This window comes from Dipodomys merriami, unplaced genomic scaffold (genome assembly GCF_024711535.1).
Source record: "Dipodomys merriami isolate MVZ:Mamm:240054 unplaced genomic scaffold, mDipMer1.0.p SCAF_423, whole genome shotgun sequence".
Classification (NCBI taxonomy): Eukaryota; Metazoa; Chordata; class Mammalia; order Rodentia; family Heteromyidae; genus Dipodomys; species Dipodomys merriami.
This window is the reverse complement of record NW_027205860.1, coordinates 298342-320290: the sequence shown is the minus strand read 5'-3', so window position 1 is coordinate 320290 and position 21949 is coordinate 298342.

Genomic DNA, 21949 nt, shown 5'->3' with positions numbered 1-21949 from the left:
CCACAGCAAGATTCCGGAATTTTTCCTAAGAAGCCTTGAAAGCAGTGAAACGCTCCTATGTTGCAATAACTCAGAACCTCATTTTAAGTGTTCCTGGAAGAGGTCATTCGGCTGAACATAACCGTGGACTAATTAGAGCCAGATGTAAGCAGTGCCGTCCATAGTGCTGGACAGTGGTGGCGTGCCAAACAACTGAGCTCTAGTTCTCAACACTTTCACAAAGTCCCATAATTGGAGGTTCAACTTACTGCTCCGGTTGAGTAGAGTGTAGCCGTCAAAGCTGGAATCAGTAGCACTCAGGTGAGAAGAACGGGAAGCACATATACCCAGTCCGCTGGCAGTGTCCTACTGTGACCAGCCTATCTGGCTGCCACGCCTGAATGTTTGCAACCGCGGCCGAGCTAGGCAGACGCAATTGTGCATCAATGCAAACGGCATAACCTGTCCAAATTATACGTCTGTTCAAGAAACAACGGGGGATTTACAAGGAGATGTTCACCCGGAACAGCCGGAGGCCTGCCAGCAGCAACATTCCGGAATTCTTCCTAAGAAGCCTTGAAAGCAGTGAAAGGATCCTATGTTGCAACAACTCAGAACCTCATTCTGAGTGTTCCCGTCAGAGGTCATTTGACTGAACACAACCGCGGACTAATTACACCCAGATGAAGGCAGTGCCGTCCATAGTGCTGGATGGACAGTGGTGGCATGCAAAACAACTGAGCTCTAGTTTTCAACACTTTTACACATTGCCATAAGTTGAGGTTCAACTTACTGCTCCGGTTGAGTAGAGTGTGGCCGTCAAAGCTGGAATCAGTAGCACTCAGGTGTGAACAACGGGAAGCAGATATACCCAGTCCGCTGGCAGTGTCCTACGTGGACCAGCCTGTCTCGCTGCCACGCCTGAATGTTTGCAACCACAGCAGAGCTAGGCAGGCGCAATTGTGCAGCAATGCAAACTGCATAACCTGGCCAAATTTCTCGGCTGTACAAGAAAACACCGGGGATTTACAAGGAGATGTTCACACGGAACAGACGGAGTCCTGCCGACAGCAAGATTCCAGAATTCTCCCTAAGAAGCCTTGAAAGCAGTGAAACGCTCCTATGTTGCAATAACTCAGAAACTCATTCTGATGGTTCCCGGCAGAGGTCATTCGGATGAACACAACCGTTTACTAATTAGAGCAAGATGTAGGCAGTGCCGTCCATACTGCTGGATGGGGAGGGGTGGCGTGTCAAACAACTGAGCTCTAGTTCTCAACACTTTCACACATTGCCATAAGTTGAGGTTCAACATACTGCTCCGGTTGAGTAGAGTGTAGCCGTCAAAGCTGGAATCAGTAGCACGCAGGTGAGACGAAAGGGAAGCAGATATACCCAGTCCGCTGGCAGTGTACTTCGGGGACCAGCCAATCAGGCTGCCATGCCTGAATGTTTGCAACCTCGGCAGAGCTAGGGAGGCGCTATTGTGCAGTATTGCAAACAGCATAACCTGGCCAAATTTCACGGGTGTAAAAGAAACCATGGGGGATTTACAAGGAGATGTTCACCCGTAACAGCCGGAGGCCTGCCGGCAGCAAGATTCTAGAATTGTTCCTAAGAAGCCTTGAAAGCAGTGAAACGCTCCTATGTTGCAACAACTCAGAACCTCATTCTGAGTGTTCCCAGCAGAGGTCATTCGGCTGATCACAACCGTGGACTAATTAGAGCCAGATGTAGGCAGTTCCGTCCATAGTGCTGGATGGACAGTGGTGGAGTGCCAAACAAATGTGCTCTAGTTCTCAACACTGTCACAGAGTTCCATAAGTTTAGGTTCAACTTACTGCTCTGGTTGTGTAGAGTGTAGCCGTCAAAGCTGGAATCAGTAGCACTCAGGTGAGAAGAACAGGAAGCAGATATACCCAGTCCGCTGGCAGTGTCCTACGTGGACCAGCAATTCTGGCTGCCACGCCTAAATGTTTGCAACCGCGGCAAAGCTAGGCAGGCGCAATTGTGCAGCAATGCAAACTACATAACCTGGCCAAATTTCACGGGTGTACAAGAAACTATTGGGGATTTACAAGGAGATATTCACCAGGAACAGTCGGAGGCCTGCCGGCAGCAAGTTTCCGGAATTCTTCCTAAGAAGCCTTGAAAGCAGTGAAATGCTCCTATGTTTCAATAACTCAGAAACTCATTCTTAGTGTTCCCGGCAGAGGTCATTCGGCTGAACACAACCATGGTCTAATTAGAGCCAGATGTAGACAGTGCCGTCCATAGTGCTGGATGAACTGTGGTGGCGTGACAAACAACTGAGCTCTAGTTCTCAACACTTTCACAAAGTGCCATAAGGTCAGGTTCAACTTACTGCTCCGGTTCAATAGAGTGTACCCGTCAAAGGTGGAACAAGTAGCACACAGGTGAGAAGAACGGGAAGCAGATATACCCAGTCTGCTGGCATTGTCTTACGGGGACCATCCTATCTGGCTGACACGCCTGAATGTTTGCAACCGCGGCACAGCTAGGCAGGCACAATTGTGCAGCAATGCAAACTGCATAACCTGGCCAAATGTCACCGGTGTACAAGAAACCACGGGGGATTTACAAGGAGATATTCACCCAGAACAGCCGGAGGCCTGCCACAGCATGATTCCGGAATTCTTCCGAAGAAGCCTTGAAAGCAGTGAAACACTCCTATGTTGCAATAACTCAGAACCTCATTCTGAGTGTTTCCGACAGAGGTCATTCGGCTGAACACAACCGTGGACTAATTAGAGCCAGATGTATGCAGTGCATCCATAGTGCTGGATGGACAGTAGTGGCGTGCCAAACAACTGAGCTCTAGTTCTCAACACTTTCACAAAGTCACATAAGTAGAGGTTCAACTTACTGCTCCGGTTGAGTAGAGTGTAGCCGTCAAGTGGAATCAGTAGCACTCAGGTGAGAAGAACAGGAAGCAGATATACCCAGTCCGCTGGCAGTGTCCTACAGGGTCCAGCCTATCTGGCTGCCACGCCTGAATGTTTGCAACCGCGGCAGAGCTAGGCAGGCGCAATTGTGCAGCAATGCGAACTGCATAACCTGGCCAAATTTCACAGGTGTACAAGAAACCACGGGGGATTTACAAGGAGATGATCACCCGGAACAGCCGGAGGCCTCCCGGCAGCAAGATCCAGAATTCTCCCTAAGAAGCCTTGAAAGCAGTGAAACGCTCCTATGTTGCAATAACTCAGAAACTCATTCTGAGTGTTCCCAGCAGAGGTCATTCGGCTGAACACAATCGTGGACAAATTAAGCCAGATGTAGGCAGTGCCGTCCATAGTGCTGGATGGAGAGTGGTGGCGTGTCAAACAACTGAGCTCTAGTTCTCAACACTTTCACACATTGCCATAAGATGAGGTTCAAGTTACTGCTCCGGTTGAGTAGAGTGTAGCCGTCAAAGCTGGAATCAGTAGCACGCAGGTGAGAAGAATAGGAAGCAGATATACCCAGTCCGCTGACAGTGTCCTACGGGGACCTACTTATCTGGCTGCCACGCCTGAGTCTTTGCAACCGCGGCAGAATTTGGCAGGGCGAATTGTGCAGCAATGCAAACTGCATAACCTGGCCAAATTTCACGGGTGTACAAGAAACCACGGGGGATTTACCAGGAGATGTTCACCCGGAACAGCTGGAGGCCTGCCGGCAGCAACATTCCGGAATTCTTTCTAAGACTCCTTGAAAGCAGTGAAACGCTCCTATGATGCAATAACTCAGAACCTCATATTGAGTGTTCCTGGAAGAGGTCATTCGGCTGAACATAACCGTGGACTAATTAGAGCCAGATGTAAGCAGTGCCGTCAATAGTGCTGGATGGACAGTGGTGGCGTGCCAAAAAACTGAGCTCTAGTTCTCAACACTTTCACAAAGTGCCATAATTTGAGGTTCAACTTACTGCTCAGGTTGAGTAGAGTGTAGCCGTCACAGCTGGAATCAGTAGCACTCAGGAGAGAAGAACGGGAAGCAGATTTACCCAGTCCGCTAGCAGTGTCCTACGTGGACCAGCCTATCTTGCTGCCAAGCCTGAATGTTTGCAACCGCGGCAAAGCTAGGCAGGCGCAATTGTGCAGCAATGCAAACGGCATAACCTGGCCAAATTATACGTCTGTTCAAGAAACCACGGGGGATTTACAAGGAGAAGTTCACCCGGAATAGCCGGAGGCCTGCCAGCAGCAACATTCCAGAATTCTTCCTAAGAAGCCTTGAAAGCAGTGAAACGATCCTATGTTGCAACAACTCAAAACCTCATTCTGAGTGTTCCCGGCAGAGGTCATTTGACTGAACACAACCGCGGACTAATTACAGCCAGATGAAGGCAGTGCCGTCCATAGTGCTGGATGGAGAGAGGTGGCGTGCTAAACAACTGAGCTCTATTCTCAACACTTTCACACGTTGCCATAAGTTGAGGTTCAACTTACTGCTCCGGTTGAGTAGAGTGTAGCTGTCAAAGCTGGAATGAGTAGCACTCAGGTGAGAAGAACGGGAAGCAGATATACCCAGTCCGCTGGCAGTGTCTTACGGGCACCAGCCTATCTGGCTGCCACGCCTGAATGTTTGCAACCGCGGCAGAGCTACGTAGGCGCAATTGTGCAGCAATGCAAACTGCATAACCTGGCCAAATTTCATGGGTGTACAAGAAACCACGGGGGATTTACAAGGAGACGTTCACCTGGAACATCCGGAGGCCTGCCGACAGCAACATTCCGGAATTCTTCCTAAGAAGCCTTGAAAACAGTGTAATGCTCCTATGTTGCAACAACTCAGAACCTCATTCTGAGAGTTCCCGGCAGAGGTCATTCGGCTGAACACAACCGTGGACTAAATAGAGCCAGATGTAGGCAGTGCCGTCCATAGTGCTGGATGGACTATTGTGGCGTGCCAAACAACTGAGCTCTAGTTCTCAACATTTTCACACATTGCCATAAGTCGAGGTTCTACTTACTGCTTCGGTTGAGTAGAGTGTAGCCGTCAAAGCTGGAATCAGTAGCACTCAGGTGAGAAGAACGGGAAGCAGATATACCCAGTCCGCTGGCAGTGTCCTACGGGCACCAGCATATCTGGCTGCCACGCCTGAATGTTTGCAACCGCGGCAGAGCTAGGCAGGCGCAATTGTGTAGCAATAAAACCTGCATAACCTGGCCAAATTTCATGGGTGTACAAGAAACCACGGGGGATTTACAAGGAGATGTTCACCAAGAACATCCGGAGGTCTGCCTGCAACATCATTGAGGAATTCTTCCTAAGAAGCCTTGAAAGCAGTGAAACGCTCCTAGGTTGCAATAACTCAGAACCTCATTCTGAGTGTTTCCGAAAGAGGTCATTCGGCTGAACACAACCATGGACTAATTAGAGGCAGATGTAGGCAGTGCCGTCCATAGTGCTGGATGGACCGTGGTGGCGTGCCAAACAACTGAGCTCTAGTTCTCAACACTTTCACAGAGTGCCATAACTTGAGGTTCAACTAACTGCTCCGGTTTAGTAGAGTGTAGCTGTCAAAGCTGGAATCAGTAGCACTCAGGTGGGAAGAAAGGGAAGCACATATACCCAGTCCGCTGGCAGAGTCCTACGGGGACCAGCCTATCTGGCTGCCACGCCAGAATGTTTGCAACCGCGGCAGAGCTAGCCAGGCGCAACTGTGCAGAAATGCAAACTGCATAACCTGGCCAAAGTATACGTGTATTCAAGAAACCACGGGGGATTTACAAGGAGATGTTCACCAAGAACTTCCGGAGGTCTGCCGGCAACAACATTGCAGAATTCTTCCTAAGAAGCCTTGAAAGCAGTGAATCGCTCCTAGGTTGCAATAACTCAGAACCTCATTCTGAGTGTTCCCAGCAGAGGTCATTCGGCTGATCACAACCGTGAACTAATTAGAGCCAGATGTAGGCAGTTCCATCCATAGTGCTGGATGGACAGTGGTGGAGTGCCAAACAACTGAGCTCTAGTTCTCAACACTTTCACAGAGTTCCATAAGTTTAGGTTCACCTTACTGCTCTGGATGAGTAGAGTGTAGCCGTCAAACCTGGAATCAGTAGCACTCAGGTGAGAAGAACGGGAAGCAGATATACCCAGTCCGCTGGCAGTGTCCTACGTGGACCAGCAATTCTGGCTGCCACGCCTGAGTGTTTGCAACCACCGTAGAGCTAGGCAGGCGCAATTGTGCAGCAAAGCAAACTGCATAACCTGGCCAAATTTCTCGGGTGTACAAGAAACCACGGGGGATTTACAAAGAGATGTTCACCCTGAACAGCCGGAAGCCTGCCGTTAGCAAGATTCTGGAATTCTTCCTAAGAAGCCTTGAAAGCAGTGAAACGCTCCTATGTTGCAACAACTCAGAACCTCATTCTGAGTTTTCTCGGCAGAGGTCATTCAGCTGAGCACAAACGTGGACTAAAGAGAGCCAGATGTAGGCAGAGTCGTCCATAAAACTGGATGGACAGTTTGGCATGCAAAACAACTGAGCTCTAGTTCTCAACACTTTCACAAAGTGCCATAAGTTGAGGTTCAACTTATTGCGCCGGTTGAGTAGAGTGTAGCCGTCAAAGCTGGAATCAGTAACACTCAGGTGAGAAGAACGGGAAGCAGATATACCCGGTCCTCTGGCAGTGTCCTACGGGGACCAGCCTATCTGGCTGCCACGCATGAATGTTTGCAACCGCGGCAGAGCTAGGCAGGCACAATTGTAAAGCAATGCAAACTGCATAACCTGGCCAAATGTCACGGGTGTACAAGAAAGCACGGGTGATTTACAAGGAGATGTTCACCAAGAACAGCCGGAGGCCTGCCGGCAGTAAGATTCCGGAATTCTTCCTAAGAAGCCTTGAAAGCAGTGAAACGCTCCTATGTTGCAATAACTCAGAACCTCATTCTGAGTGTTCCTGGCAGAGGTCATTCGGCTGAACACAACCATGGACTAATTAGAGCCAGATGTAGGCAGTGCCGTCCATAGTGCTGGACAGTGTTGGCATGCCAAACAACTGAGCTCTAATTCTCAAAACTTTCACAAAGTGCCATAAGTTGAGGTTCAACGAACTGCTCCGGTAGAGTAGAGTGTAGCCGTCAAAGCTGGAAACAGTAGCACTCAGGAGAGAAGAACGTCAAGCAGATGTACCCAGTCCGCTGGCAGTGTCCTACGGGAACCATCCTATCTGGCTGCCACGCCTGAATGTTTGCAACCACGGCAAAGCTAGGCAGGCGCAATTGTGCAGCAATGCAAACTACATAACCTGGCCAAATTTGACGGGTGTACAAGAAACCACGGGGGATTTACAAGGAGGTGTTCTTCAGGAAAAGCTGGAGGTCTGCCGGCAACAACATTGCGGAATTCTTCCTAAGAAGCCTTGAAAGCAGTGAAACGCTCCTTTGTTGCAATAACTCATAACCTCTTTCTGAGTGTTCCCGGCATAGGTCATTCGGTTGAACACAACCGTAGACTTATTAGAGCCAGATGTAGCCAGTGCCGTCCATAGTGATGGATGAACTGTGGTGGCGTGCCAAACAACTGAGCTCTAGTTCTCAACACTTTCACAAAGTGCCATAAGTTGAGGTTCAACTTACTGCTCCGGTTGAGTAGAGTGTAGCCATCAAAGGTGGAATCAGTAGCACTCAGGAGAGAAGAACGGGAAGCAGATATACCCAGTCCGCTGGCAGTGTCCTACGTGGACCAGCCTATCTGGCTGCCACGCCTGAATGTTTGCAACCGCGGCAGAGGTAGGCAGGCGCAATTGTGCAGCAATGCAAACTACATAACCTGGCCAAATTTCACGGTAGGTACAAGAAACCACGGGGGATTTACAAGGAGATGTTCTTCAGGAAATGCCGGAGGTCTGCCGGCAACAACATTGCGGAATTCTTCCTAAGAAGCCTTGAAATCAGTGAAACGCTCCTAGGTTGCAATAACTCAGAACCTCATTCTGAGTGTTCCCAGCAGAGGTCATTCTGCTGATCACAACCGTGGACTAATTAGAGCTAGATGTAGGCAGTGCCGTCCATAGTGCTGGATGGACAGTGGTGGCGTGCCAAACAACTGAGCTCTAGTTCTCAACACTTTCACAGATTTCCATAAGTTTAGGTTCAACTTACTGCTCTGGTCGAGTAGAGTCTTGCCGTCAAAACTGGAATCAGTAGCACTCAGGTGAGAAGAACGTGAAGCCTATATACCCAGTCCGCTGGCAGTGTCCTACTGTGACCAGCCTATCTGGCTGCCACGCCTGAATGTTTGCAACCGCGTCAGAGCTAGGCAGGCGCAATTGTGCAGCAATGCAAACGGCATAGCCTGGCCAAATTATACGTCTGTACAAGAAACCACGGGGGATTTACAAGGAGATGTTCACCCGGAACAGCCGGAGGCCTGCCAGCAGCAACATTCCGGAATTCTTCCTAAGAAGCCTTGAAAGCAGTGAAACGATCCTATGTTGCAACAACTCAGAACCTCATTCTGAGTGTTCCCGGCAGAGGTCATTTGGCTGAACACAACCGCGGACTAATTACAGCCAGATGTAGGCAGTGCCGTCCATAGTGCTGGATGGACAGTAGTGGCATGCCAAACAACTGAGCTCTAGTTCTCAACACTTTCACACATTGCCATAAATTGAGGTTCAACTTACTGCTCCGGTTGAGTAGAGTGTGGCCGTCAAAGCTGGAATCAGTAGCACTCAGGTGAGAAGAACGGGAAGCAGATATACCCAGTCCGCTGGCAGTGTCTTACGGGAACCATCCTATCTGGCTGCCACGCCTGAATGTTTGCAACCGCGGCAGAGATAGGGAGAAGCAATTGTGCAGCAATGCACACTGCATAACCTGGGTAAATTTCACGGGTGTACAAGAAACCACGGGGGATTTACAAGGAGATATTCACCCGGAACAGACGGAGGCCTGCCGGCAGCAAGATTCCGGAATTCTTGCTAAGAAGCCTTGAAAGCAGTGAAATGCTCCTATGTTGCAACAACTCAGAACTTCATTCTGTGTGTTCCCGGCAGAGGTCATTCGGCTGAACACATCCGTGGACTAATTAGAGCCAGATGTAGGCAGTGCCGTCCATAGTGCTGGATGGACAGTGGTGGCATGCCAAACAACTGAGCTCTAGTTCTCAACACTTTCACAAAGTGCCATAAGTTGAGGTTCCACTTACTGCTCCGGTTGAGTAGACTGTAGCCGTCAAAGCTGGAATCAGAAGCACTCAGGTGAGAAGAACGGGAAGCAGATATACCCAGTCCGCTGGCAGGGTCCTACGGTGACCAGCAATTCTAGCTTCCACGCCTGAATGTTTGCAACCGTCGTAGATCTAGGTAGGCACAATTATGCATCAATGCAAACTGCATTACCTGGCCAAATTTCACGGGTGTACAAAAAACCACGGGGGATTTACAAGGAGATGTTCACCCCGAACAGTCAAAGTCCTGCCGGCAGCAAGATTCCTGAATTCTTCCTAAGAAGCCTTCAATGCATTGAAACGCTCCTATGTTGCAATAACTCAGAACCTCATTCTGAATGTTCCCGGCAGAGATCATTGGGCTGAACACAACAGTGGACTAATTAGAGCCAGATGTAGGCAGTGTTGTCCATAGTGCTGGATGGACAGTGGTGGCGTGCCAAACAACTGAGCTCTAGTTCTCAAAACTTTCACATATTGCCATAAGTTGAGGTTCAGATTACTGCTCCAGTTGAGTAGAGTGTAGCCGTCAAAGCTGGAATCAGTAGCACGCAGGTGAGAAGAAAGGGAAGCAGATATACCCAGTCCGCTGGCAGTGTACTACGGGGACCAGCCTATCTGGCTACCACGCCTGAATGTTTGCAACCGCGGCAGAACTAGGCAGGAGCAAATGTGCAGAAATGCAAACTGCATAACCTGGCCAAATTATACGTGTATTCAAGAAACCACGGGGGATTTACAAGGAGATGTTCACCCGGAACAGCTGGAGGCCTGCCGGCAGCAAGATTCCGGAATTCTTCCTAAGAAGCCTTGAAAGCAGTTAAACGCTCCTATGTTGCAACAACTCAGAAACTCATTCTGAGTGTTCCCGGCAGAGGTCATTCGGCTGAACACAAACGTGGACTGATTAGAGCCAGATGTAGGCAGAGTGGTCGATAAAACTGGGTGGACAATGTGGCATGCAAAACAACTGAGCTCCACTTTTCAACACTTTCACAAAGTACCATAAGTTGAGGTTCAACTTACTGCGCTGGTTGAGTAGAGTGTAGCCGTCAAAGCTGGAATCAGTAGCACTCAAGTGAGAAGAACGGGAAGAAGATATACCCAGTCCGCTGGCAGTGTCCTACGGGGACCAGCCTATCTGGCTGCCACGCCTGAATATTTGCAACCACGGCAGAGCTAGGCAGGCGCAATTGTACAGCAATGCAAATGCATAACCTGGCCAAATGTCACGGGTGTACAAGAAACCACGGGGGATTTACAAGGAGATGTTCACCCAGAACAGGGGGAGGCCTGCCGGCAGTAAGATTCCGGAATTTTTCCTAAGAAGCTTTGAAAGCAGTGTAGCGCTCCTATGTTGCAATAACTCAGAACCTCATTCTGAGTGTTCCCGGCATAGGTCATTCGGCTGAAAACAACCGTGGACTTATTAGAGCCAGATGTAGGCAGTGCCGTCCATAGTGCTTTTTGGACTGTGGTGGCTTGCCAAACAACTGAGCTCTAGTTCTCAACACTTTGACAAAGTCCCATAAGTTGAGGTTCAACTTACTGCTCCGGTTCAGTATAGTGTAGCCGTCAAAGCTGGAATCAGTAGCAGTCAGGAGTGAAGAATGGCAAGCAGATGTACCCAGTCCGCTGGCAGTGTCCTACGTAGAGCAGCCTATCTGGCTGCCAAGCCTGAATGTTTGCAACCGCGACAAGCTAGGCAGGCGCAATTGTGCAGCAATGCAAACTACATAACCTGGCCAAATTTCACGGGTGTACAAGAAACCACGGGGGATTTACAAGGAGATGTTCTTCAGGAAAAGCCGGAGGTCTGCCGGCAACAACATTGCGGAATTCTTCCTAAGAAGCCTTGAAAGCAGTGAAACGCTCCTAGGTTGCAATAACTCAGAACTTCATTCTGAGTGTTCCTAGCAGAAGTCATTCGGCTGAACACAACCGTGGACTAATTAGAGCCAGATGTAAGCAGTGCCGTCCATAGTGCTGGATGGACAGTGGTGGCGTGCCAAACAACTGAGCGCTAGTTCTCAACACTTTCACAAAGTGCCATAAGTTGAGGTTCATCTTACTGCTCCGGTTGAGTAGAGTGTAGCCATCAAACCTGGAATCAGTAGCACTCAGGTGAGAAGAACGGGAAGCAGATATACCCAGTCCGCTGGCAGTGTCCTACGGGGACCAGCCTATCTGGCTGCCACGCCTGAATGTTTGCAACCGCGGCAGAGCTAGGCAGGCTCATTTGTGCAGCAATGCAAACTGCATAACTTGGCCAAATTTAACGGGTGTACAAGAAACCACGGGGGATTTACAAGGAAATATTCACCAGGAACAGTCGGAGGCCTGCCGGCAGCAAGTTTCCGGAATTCTTCCTAAGAAGCCTTGAAAGCAGTGAAATGCTCCTATGTTGCAATAACTGAGAAACTCATTCTTAGTGTACCCGGCAGAGGTCATTCGGCTGAACACAACCATGGACTAATTAGAGCCAGATGTAGGCAGTTCCGTCCATAGTGCTGGATGAACTGTGGTGGCGTGACAAACAACTGAGCTCTAGTTCTCAACACTTTCACAAAGTGCCATAAGGTGAGGTTCAACTTACTGCTCCGGTTCAATAGAGTGTACCCGTCAAAGCTGGAACAAGTAGCGCTCAGGTGAGAAGAACGGGAAGCAGATATACCCAGTCTGCTGGCATTGTCCTACGGGCACCAGCCTATCTGGCTGCCACGCCTGAATATTTGCAACCGCGGCACAGCTAGGCAGGCGCAATTGTGCAGCAATGCAAACTGCATAACCTGGCCAAATGTCACCGGTGTACAAGAAACCACGGGGGATTTACATGGAGATATTCACCCAGAACAGACGGAGGCCTGCCCACAGCAAGATTCCGGAATTCTTCCGAAGAAGCCTTGAAAGCAGTGAAACACTCCTATGTTGCAATAACTCATAACCTCATTCTGAGTGTTCCCGGCAGAGGTCATTCGGCTGAACACAACCATGGACTACTTAGAGCCAGATGTAGGCAGTGCCGTCCATAGTGCTGGACAGTGGTGGCGTGCCAAACAACAGAGCTCTAGTTCTCAACACTTTCACAAAGTGCCGTAAGTTGAGGTTCAACTTACTGCTCTGGGAGAGTAGAGTGTACCCGTCAAAGCTGGAATCAGTAGCACTCAGGAGAGAAGAACGGGAAGTAGATGTACCGAGTCCGCTGGCAGTGTCCTACGTGGACCAGCCTATATGGCTGCCACGCCTGAATGTTTGCAACCGCGGCAGAGCTAGGCAGGCGCAATTGTGCAGCAATGCAAACTACATAACCTGGCCAAATTTCACGGGTGTACAAGAAACCACGGGGGATTTACAAGGACATGTTCTTCAGGAAAAGCTGGAGGTCTGCCGGCAACAGCATTGGGGAATTCTTCCTAAGAAGCCTTGAAAGCAGTGAAACGCACCTAGGTTGCAATAACTCAGAACCTCATTCTGAGTGTTTCCGGCAGAGGTCATTCGGCTGAAGACAACAGTGGACTAATTAGAGCGAGATGTAGGCAGTGCCGTCCATAGTGCTGGATGGACAGTGGTGGCGTACCTAACAACTGAGCTCTAGTTCTCAAAACTTTCACACATTGCCATAAGTTGAGGTTCAAATTACTGCTCCGGTTGAGTAGAGTGTACCCGTCAAAGCTGGAATCAGTAGCACTCAGGAGAGGAGAACGGGAAGTAGAAGTACCCAGTCCGCTGGCAGTGTCCTACGTGGACCAGCCTATATGGCTGCCACGCCTGAATGTTTGCAACCGCGGCAGAGCTAGGCAGGCTCATTTGTGCAGCAATGCAAACTACATAACCTGGCCAAATTTCACGGGTGTACAAGAAACCACGGGGGATTTACAAGGAAATATTCACCAGGAACAGTCGAAGGCCTGCCGGCAGCAAGTTTTAGGAATTCTTCCTAAGAAGCCTTGAAAGCAGTGAAATGCTCCTATGTTGCAATAACTCAGAAACTCATTCTTAGTGTTCCCGGCAGAGGTCATTCGGCTGAATACAACCATGGACTAATTAGAGCCAGATGTAGGCAGTTCCGTCCATAGTGCTGGATGAACTGTGGTGGCGTGACAAACAACTGAGCTCTAGTTCTCAACACTTTCACAAAGTGCCATAAGGTGAGGTTCAACTTACTGCTCCGGTTCAATAGAGTGTACCCGTCAAAGCTGGAACAAGTAGCACTCAGGTGAGAAGAACGGGAAGCAGATATACCCAGTCTGCTGGCATTGTCCTACGGGCACCAGCCTATCTGGCTGCCACGCCTGAATATTTGCAACCGCGGCACAGCTAGGCAGGCGCAATTGTGCAGCAATGCAAACTGCATAACCTGGCCAAATGTCACCGGTGTACAAGAAACCACGGGGGATTTACAAGGAGATATTCACCCAGAACAGCCGGAGGCCTGCCCACAGCAAGATTCCGGAATTCTTCCGAAGAAGCCTTGAAAGCAGTGAAACACTCCTATGTTGCAATAACTCAGAACCTCATTCTGAGTGTTTCCGTCAGAGGTCATTCGGCTGAACACAACCGTGGACTAATTAGAGCCAGATGTATGCAGTGCCGTCCATAGTGCTGGATGGACAGTAGTGGCATGCCAAACAACTGAGCTCTAGTTCTCAACCCTTTCACAAAGTCCCATAAGTAGAGGTTCAACTTACTGCTCCGGTTGTGTAGAGTGTAGCCGTCAAGTGGAATTAGTAGCACTCAGGTGAGAAGAACGGGAAGCAGATATACCCAGTCCGCTGGCAGTGTCCTACAGGGACCAGCCTATCTGGCTGCCACGCCTGAATGTTTGCAACCGCGGCAGAGCTAGGCAGGCGCAATTGTGCAGCAATTCGAACTGCATAACCTGGCCAAATTTTACGGGTGTACAAGAAACCACGGGTGATTTACAAGGAGATGTTCACCCGGAACACCCGGAGGCCTGCCGGCAGCAAGATTCCAGAATGCTCCCTAAGAAGCCTTGAAAACAGTGAAAGGCTCCTAAGTTGCAATAACTCAGATCCTCATTCTGATTGTTCCCGGCAGAGGTCATTCGGATGAACACAACCGTTTACTAATTAGAGCCAGATGTAGGCAGTGCCGTCCATAGTGCTGGATGGAGAGGGGTGGCGTGTCAAACAACTGAGCTCAAGTTCTCAACACTTTCACACATTGCCATAAGTTGATGTTCAACTTACTGCTCCGGTTGAGTAGAGTATAGCTGTCAAAGCTGCAATCAGCAGCACTCAGGTGAGAAGAACGGGAAGCAGATATACCCAGTCCGCTGGAAGTGTCCTAAGGGCACCAGCCTATCTGGCTGCCACGCCTGAATGTTTGCAACCGCGACAGAGCTTCGTAGGTGCAATTGTGCAGCAATGCAAACGGCATAACCTGGCAAAATTTCACGGGTGTACAAGAAACCACGGGGGATTTACAAGGAGATGTTCAGCCGGAACAACCGGAGGCCTGCCGGCAGCAAGATTCCGGAATTCTCCCTAAGAAGCCTTGAAAGCAGTGAAACGCTCCTATGTTGCAATAACTCAGAAACTCATTCTGAGTGTTCCTGGCCGAGGTCATTCGGCTGAAGACAAGCGTGGACTAATTAGAGCCAGATGTAGGCAGTGCCCTCCATAGTGCTGGATGGACAGTGGTGGCGTGCAAAACAACTGAGCTCTAGTTCTCAACACTTTCACAATGTGCCATAAGTTGTGGTTCAACTTACTACTCCGGTTGAGTAGAGTGTAGCCGTCAAAGCTGGAATCAGTAGCACTCAGGTGAGAAGAACGGGAAGCAGATATACCCAGTCCGCTCTCAGTGTCCTGCGGGCACCAGCCTATCTTGCTGCCACGCCTGAATGTTTGCAACCGTGGCAGAGCTAGGCAGGAGCAATTGTGCACCAATGCAAACTGCATAACCTGGCCAAATTTCACGGGTGAACAAGAAACCACGGGGGATTTACAGGGAGATGTTCACCCGGAACAGACGGAGGCCTGCCGGCAGCAAGATTCCAGAATTCTACCTAAGAAGCCTTGAAAGCAGTGAAACGCTCCTATGTTGCAATAACTCAGAAACTCATTCTGATTGTTCCCGGCAGAGGTCATTCGGATGAACACAACCGTGGACTTATTAGAGCCAGATGTAGCCAGTGCCGTCCATACTGCTGGATGAACTGTGGTGGCGTGCCAAACAACTGATCTCTAGTTCTCAACACTTTCACAAACTGCCATAATGTGAGGTTCATATTACTGCTCCGGTTGTGTAGAGTGTAGCCATCAAAGCTGGAATCAGTAGCACTCAGGTGAGAAGAACGGGAAGCAGATATACCCAGTCCGCTGGCAGTGTCCTACGGGTACCAACCTATCTGGCATCCACGCCTGAATGTTTGCAACCGCGGCAGAGCTAGGCAGGCGCAATTGTGCAGCAGTGCAAACTGCATAACTTGGCCAAATTTCACGGGTGTACAAGAAACCACGGGGGATTTACAAGGAGATATTCACCAAGAACAGTCGGAGGCCTGCCGGCAGCAAGATTCCAGAATTCTCCCTAAGAAGCCTTGAAAGCACTGAAACGCTCCTATGTTGCAATAACTCAGAAACTCATTCTGAGTGTTCCCAGCAGAGGTCATTCGGCTAAACACAACCGTGAACTAATTAAGCCAGATCTAGGCAGTGCCGTCCATAGTGCTGGATGGACAGTGTTGGCGTGTCAAACAACTGAGCTCTAGTTCTCAACACTTTCACAAATTGCCATAAATTGAGGTTCAAATTACTGCTCCGGTTGAGTAGAGGGGAGCCGTCAAAGCTGGAATCAGTAGCACTCAGGTGAGAAGAACGGGAAGCAGATATACCCAGTCCGCTCGCAGTGTCCTACGGGGACAAGCCTATCTGCCTGCCACGCCTGAATGTTTGCAACCGCGGCAGAGCTAGGCAGAAGCAATTGTGCAGCAATGCAAACTGCATAACCTGGGTAAATTTTACGGGTGTACAAGAAACCACGGGGGATTTACAAGGAGATATTCACCCGGAACAGACGGAGGCCTGCCGGCAGCAAGATTCCGTAATTCTTGCTAAGAAGCCTTGAAAGCAGTGAAATGCTCCTATGTTGCAACAACTCAGAACGTCATTCTGTGTGTTCCCGGCAGAGGTCATTCGGCTGAAAACAACCGTGGACTAATTAGAGCCAGATGTAGGCAGTTCCTTCCACAGTGCTGGATGGACAGTGGTGGCATGCCAACAACTGATCTCTAGTTCTCAACACTTTCACAAATTGCCATAAGTTGAGGTTCAATTTACTGCTCTGGTTGAGTAGAGTGTAGCAGGCAAAGCTGGAATCAATAGCACTCAGGTGAAAAGAATGGGAAGCAGATATACCCAGTGAGCTGGCATTGTCCTATGGGGACCAGCCTATCTGGCTCCCACGCCTGAATGTTTGCAACCACGGCAGAGCTAGGCAGGCGCAATTGTTCAGCAATGCAAACTGCATAACCTGGCCAAATTTCACAGGTGTACAAGAAACCACGGGGGATTTACAAGGAGATATTCACCCGGAAGAGCCGGAGGCCTGCCGGCAAGAAGATTCCGGAATTCTTCTGAAGAAGCCTTGGAAGCAGTGGAACGCTCCCAGGTTGCAATAACTCAGAACCTCATTCTGGTGTTCCTGGCAGAGTTCATTCGGCTGAAAACAACCGTGGACTAATTAGAGCCAGATGTCGGCAGTGCCGTCCATAGTGCTGGAGGGATAGTGGTGGCGTGTCAAACAACTGAGCTCTAGTTCTCAACACTTTCACAAATTGCCATAAATTGAGGTTCAACTTTCTGCTCCGGTTGAGTAGAGTTTAGCCATCAAAGCTGGAATCAGTAGCACTCAGGTGAGAACGGGAAGCAGATATTCCCAGTCAGCTGGCAGTGTCCTACTGTGACCACACTATCTGGCTGCCACGCCTGAATGTTTGCAACCGCGGCAGAGCTAGGCAGGCGCAATTGTGCAGCAATGCAAACTGCATCACCTGGTCAAATTTTACGGGTGTACAAGAAACCACGGGGGATTTGCAAGGAGATGTTCACCCTGAAAAGCCGGAGGCCTGCCGGCAGAAAGATTCCGGAATTCTTCCTAAGAAGCCTTGAAAGTAGTGAAACGCTCCTATGTTGCAATAACTCAGACCCTCATTCTCAGTGTTCCCTTCAGAGGTCATTGGGCTGAACACAACCGTGGACTAATTAGAGCCAGATGTAGGCAGTGCCGGCCATAGTGTTGGATGGACAGTGGTGGCGTGCCAAAAAACTGAGCTCTAGTTCTCAAAACTTTCACAATGCCATCAGTTGACGTTGAACTCACTGCTCCATTTGATTAGAGTGTAGCCGTCAAAGCTGGAATCAGTACCACTCAGGTGAGAAGAATGGGAAGCAGATATACCCAGTACGCTGGCAGTGTCCTACGGGGACCAGCCTATCTGGCTGCCACGCCTGAATGTTTGCAATCGCGGCAGAGCTAGGCAGGCACAATTGTGAAGCAATGCAAACTGCATAACCTGGCCAAATTTCACGGGTGTATAAGAAACCACCGGTGATTTACAAGGAGATGTTCAGCTGGAACAGCCGGAGTCATACCGGCAGCAAGATTCCGGAATTTTCCTAAGAAGCCTTGAAAGCACTGAAACGCTTCTATGTTGCAATAACTCAGAACCTCATTCTGAGTGTTCCCGGCAGAGGTCATTCGGCTGAACACAACCGTGGAGTAATTAGAGCCAGATGTAGGCAGTGCCGTCCATAGTGCTGGATGGACAGTAGTGGCGTGCCAAACAACTGAGCTCCAGTTCTCAACACTTTCACAAAGTGCCATAAGTTGAGGTTCCACTTACTCCTCCGGTTGAGTAGAGTGTAGCCGTCAAAGCTGGAATCAGTAGCACTGAGTTGAGCAAGGGAAGCAGATATATCAGTCAGCTGGCAGTGTCCCATGTGGACCAGCCTATGTGGCTGCCACGCCTGAATGTTTGCAATCCCGGCAGAGATAGGAATGCACAATTGTGCAGCAATTCAACCTGCATAACCTGGCCAAATTTCACGGGTGTACAAGAAACCACGGGGGATTTACAAGGAGATGTTCACCCGGAACCACGGGAGGCCTTCTGGCAGAAAGTTTCCGGAATTCCGAAGAAGCCCTGAAAGCAGTGAAACGCTCCTATGTTGCAGTAACTCAGAACCTCATTCTGAGTGTTCCCTGCAGAGGTCATTCGGCTGAACACAACCGTGGACTAATTAGAGCCAGATGTAGGCAGTGCCGTCCATAGTGCTGGATGGACAGTTGTGGCTTGCCTAACAACTGAGCTCTTGTTCTCAACACTTTCAAAAAGTGCCATAAGTTGGGGTTCATCTTACTGCTCTGGTTGAGTAGAGTGAAGCCATCAAAGCTCAAATCAGTAGCACTCCGGTGAGAAGAACGGGAAGCAGGTATACCCAGTCCCCTGGCAATGTCCTATGGGGAGCAGCCTATCTGGCTGCCACGCCTGAATGTTTGCAACCGCGGCAGAGCAAGGCAGGCGCAATTGTGCAGCAAAGGAAACTGCATAACCTAGCCAAATTTCACGGGTGTACAAGAAACACCCGGGGATTTACAAGGAGATGTTCACCCGGAACAGCCGGAGGCTTGTTGGCAGAAACTTTCCGGAATTGTTCCTATGAAGCCTTGAAAGCAGTGAAATGCTCCTATGTTGCAATAACTCAGAACCTCATTCTGACTGTTCCCGGCAGAGGTCATTCGGCTGAACTCAAGGTGGAGAATTAGAGCCAGATGTAGGCAGTGCAGTCCATAGTGCTGGATGGACAGTAGTTGCGTGCCAAACAACTGAGCTCTAGTTATCAACACTTTCACAAAGTGCCATCAGTTGAGGTTCAACTTATTGATTCCGTTGAGTAGAGTGTAGCCGTCAAAGCTGGAATCAGTAGCACTCAGGTGAGAAGAACGGGAAGCAGATAGACCCAGTCCGCTGGCAAGGTCCTACGGTGACCAGCCTATCTGGCTGCCACGCCTGAATGTTTGCAACCGCGTCAGAGCTAGGCAGGCAGAATTTTGCAGCAATGCAAACTGCATAACCTGGCTAAATTTCACGGGTGTACAAGAAACCACGGGGGATTTACAAGGGGATGTTCACCCGAAACAGCCTGAGGCTTGCCGGTAGCAAGATTCCGGAACTCTTCCTAAGAAGCCTTCAAAGCAGTGAAACGCTCCTATGTTGCAATAACTCCGAACTTCATTCTGAGTGTTCCCAGCAGAGGACATTTGGCTGAACACAACGGTGGAGTAATTAGAATCAGATGTAGGCATTGCCTTCCATAGTGCTGGAAGGACAGTGGTGGCTTGCCAAACAACTGACTTCTAGTTCTCAACACTTTCATAAAGTGCCATCAGTTGAGGTTCAACTAACTGCACCGGTTGAGTAGAGTGTAGCCGTCAAAGCTGGAATCAGTAGCACTCATGTGAGAAGAACGGGAAGCAGATATACACAGTCCGCTGGCAGTGTCCTACGGTGACCAGCCTATCTGGCTGCCACACCTGAATGATTGCAACCGCGACAGAGCTACGCAGGCGCAATTGTGCAGCAATGCAAACTGCATAACCTGGCAAAATTTCACGGGTGTACAAGAAACCACGGAGGATTTACAATGAGATATTCATCCGGAACCGCCGGAGGACTGCCGGCAGCAAGTTTCCGGAATTCTTCCTAAGAAGCCTTGAAAGCAGTGAAACGCTCCTATGTTGCAGTAACTCAGAACCTCATTCTGAGTGTTCCCGGCAGAGGTCATTCGGCTGAACACAACCGTGGACTAATTAGAGCCAGATGTAAGCAGTGCCGTCCATAGTGCTGGATGGACAGTGGTGGCGTGCCAAACAACTGAGCTCTAGTTCTCAACACTTTCATAAAGTGCCATAAGTTGAGGTTCAACTTACTCTTCCGGTTGAGTAGAGTGTAGACGTCAAAGCTGGAATCAGTAACACTCAGGTGAGAAGAATGGGAAACATATATACCCAGTCCCCTGGCAGTGTCCTACGGGGACCAGCCTATTTGGTGGCCACGCCTGAATGTTTGCAACCGCGGCAGAGCTAGACAGGCGCAATTGTACAGCAATGCAAACTACATAACCTGGCCAAACTTCACTGGTGTTCAAGAAACCACGGGGGATATACATGGAGATGTTCACACGGAACCGCCAGAGGCCTGCCGGCTGCAAGATTCCGGAATTCTTCCGAAGAATCCTTGAAAGCAGTGAAACGCTCCTATATTGCAATAACTCAGAACCTCATTCTGAGTGTTCCTGGAAGAGGTCATGCGGCTGAACCCAACCGTTTACAAATTAGAGCCAGAGGTATGCAGTGCCGTCCATAGTGCTGGATGGACATTGGTGGCGTGCCAAACAACTGAGATCAACTTCTCAACACTTTCACAAAGTGCCATCAGTTGAGGTTCAACTTACTGCCCCGGTTGAGTAGAGAGTGGCCGTCAAAGCTGGAATCAGTAGCACTCAGGTGAGAAGAACGGGAAGCAGATATACCCAGTCCGTTGGCAGTGTCCTACGGGACCAGCCCATCTGGCTGCCACGCCTGAATGTTTGCAATCGCGGCAGAGCTAGGCAGGCGCAACTGTGCAGCAATGGAAACTGCATAACCTGGCCAAATTTCTGGGGTGTAAAAGAAACCACCGGATATTTACAAGGGGATGTTCACCCCGAAGAGCCAGAGGCCTGCCGGCAGCAAGACTCCGGAATTCTTCCTTAGAAGCCTTGAAAGCAGTGAAACGCTCCTATGTTGCAATAACTCAGAAACTCATTCTGACTGTTCCCGGCAGAGGTCATTCGGCTGAACACAACCGTGGACTAATTAGAGCCAGATGTAGGCACTGCCGTGCATAGTCCTGGATGGTGATTGGTGGTGTGTCATACAACTGAGCTCTAGTTCTCAACACTTTCAAAGAGTGCCATCAGTTGAGGTTCAACTCACTGCTCCGGTTGATTAGAGTGTAGCCGTCAAAGCTGGAATCAGTAGCACTCAGGTGAGAAGAACGGGAAGCAGATATACCCAAACCGCTGGCGGTGTCCTACCCGGACCAGCCTATCTGGCTGCCACGCCTGAATGTTTGCAACCGCGGCAGAGCTACGCAGGCGCAATTGTGCAGGAATGCAAACTGCATAACCTGGCCGAATTTCACGGGTGTACAAGAAACCACGGGGGATTTACAAGGAGATGTTCACCCGGAACAGCCGGAGACCTGCGGGCAGCAAGATTCTGGAATTCTTCCTAAGAAGCCTTGAAAGCAGTGAAACGGTCCTATGTTGCAATAACTCAGAACTTCATTCTGAGTGTTCCCGGCAGAGGTCATTTGGCTGAACACAACCGTGGACTAATTACAGCCAGATGTAGGCAGTGCCGTCCATAAAACTGGATGGACAGTGGTGGCATGCCAAAAACTGACCTCTTGTTCTCAACAATTTCACAAAATGCCATAAGTTGGGGTTCAACTTACTGCTCCGGTTGAGTAGAATGTAGCCGACAAAGCTGGAATCAGTATCACTCAGGTGAGAAGAACAGGAAGCAGGTATACCCAGTCTGCTGGCAGTGTCCTACGGAGACCAGCCTATCTGGCTGCCACGCCTGAATGTTTGCAACCGCGGCAGAGCTACGCAGGCGCAATTGTGCCGGAATGCAAACTGCATAACCTGGCAAAATTTCACGGGTGTACAAGAAAACCCCGGGGATTTACAAGGAGATGTTCACTCGGAA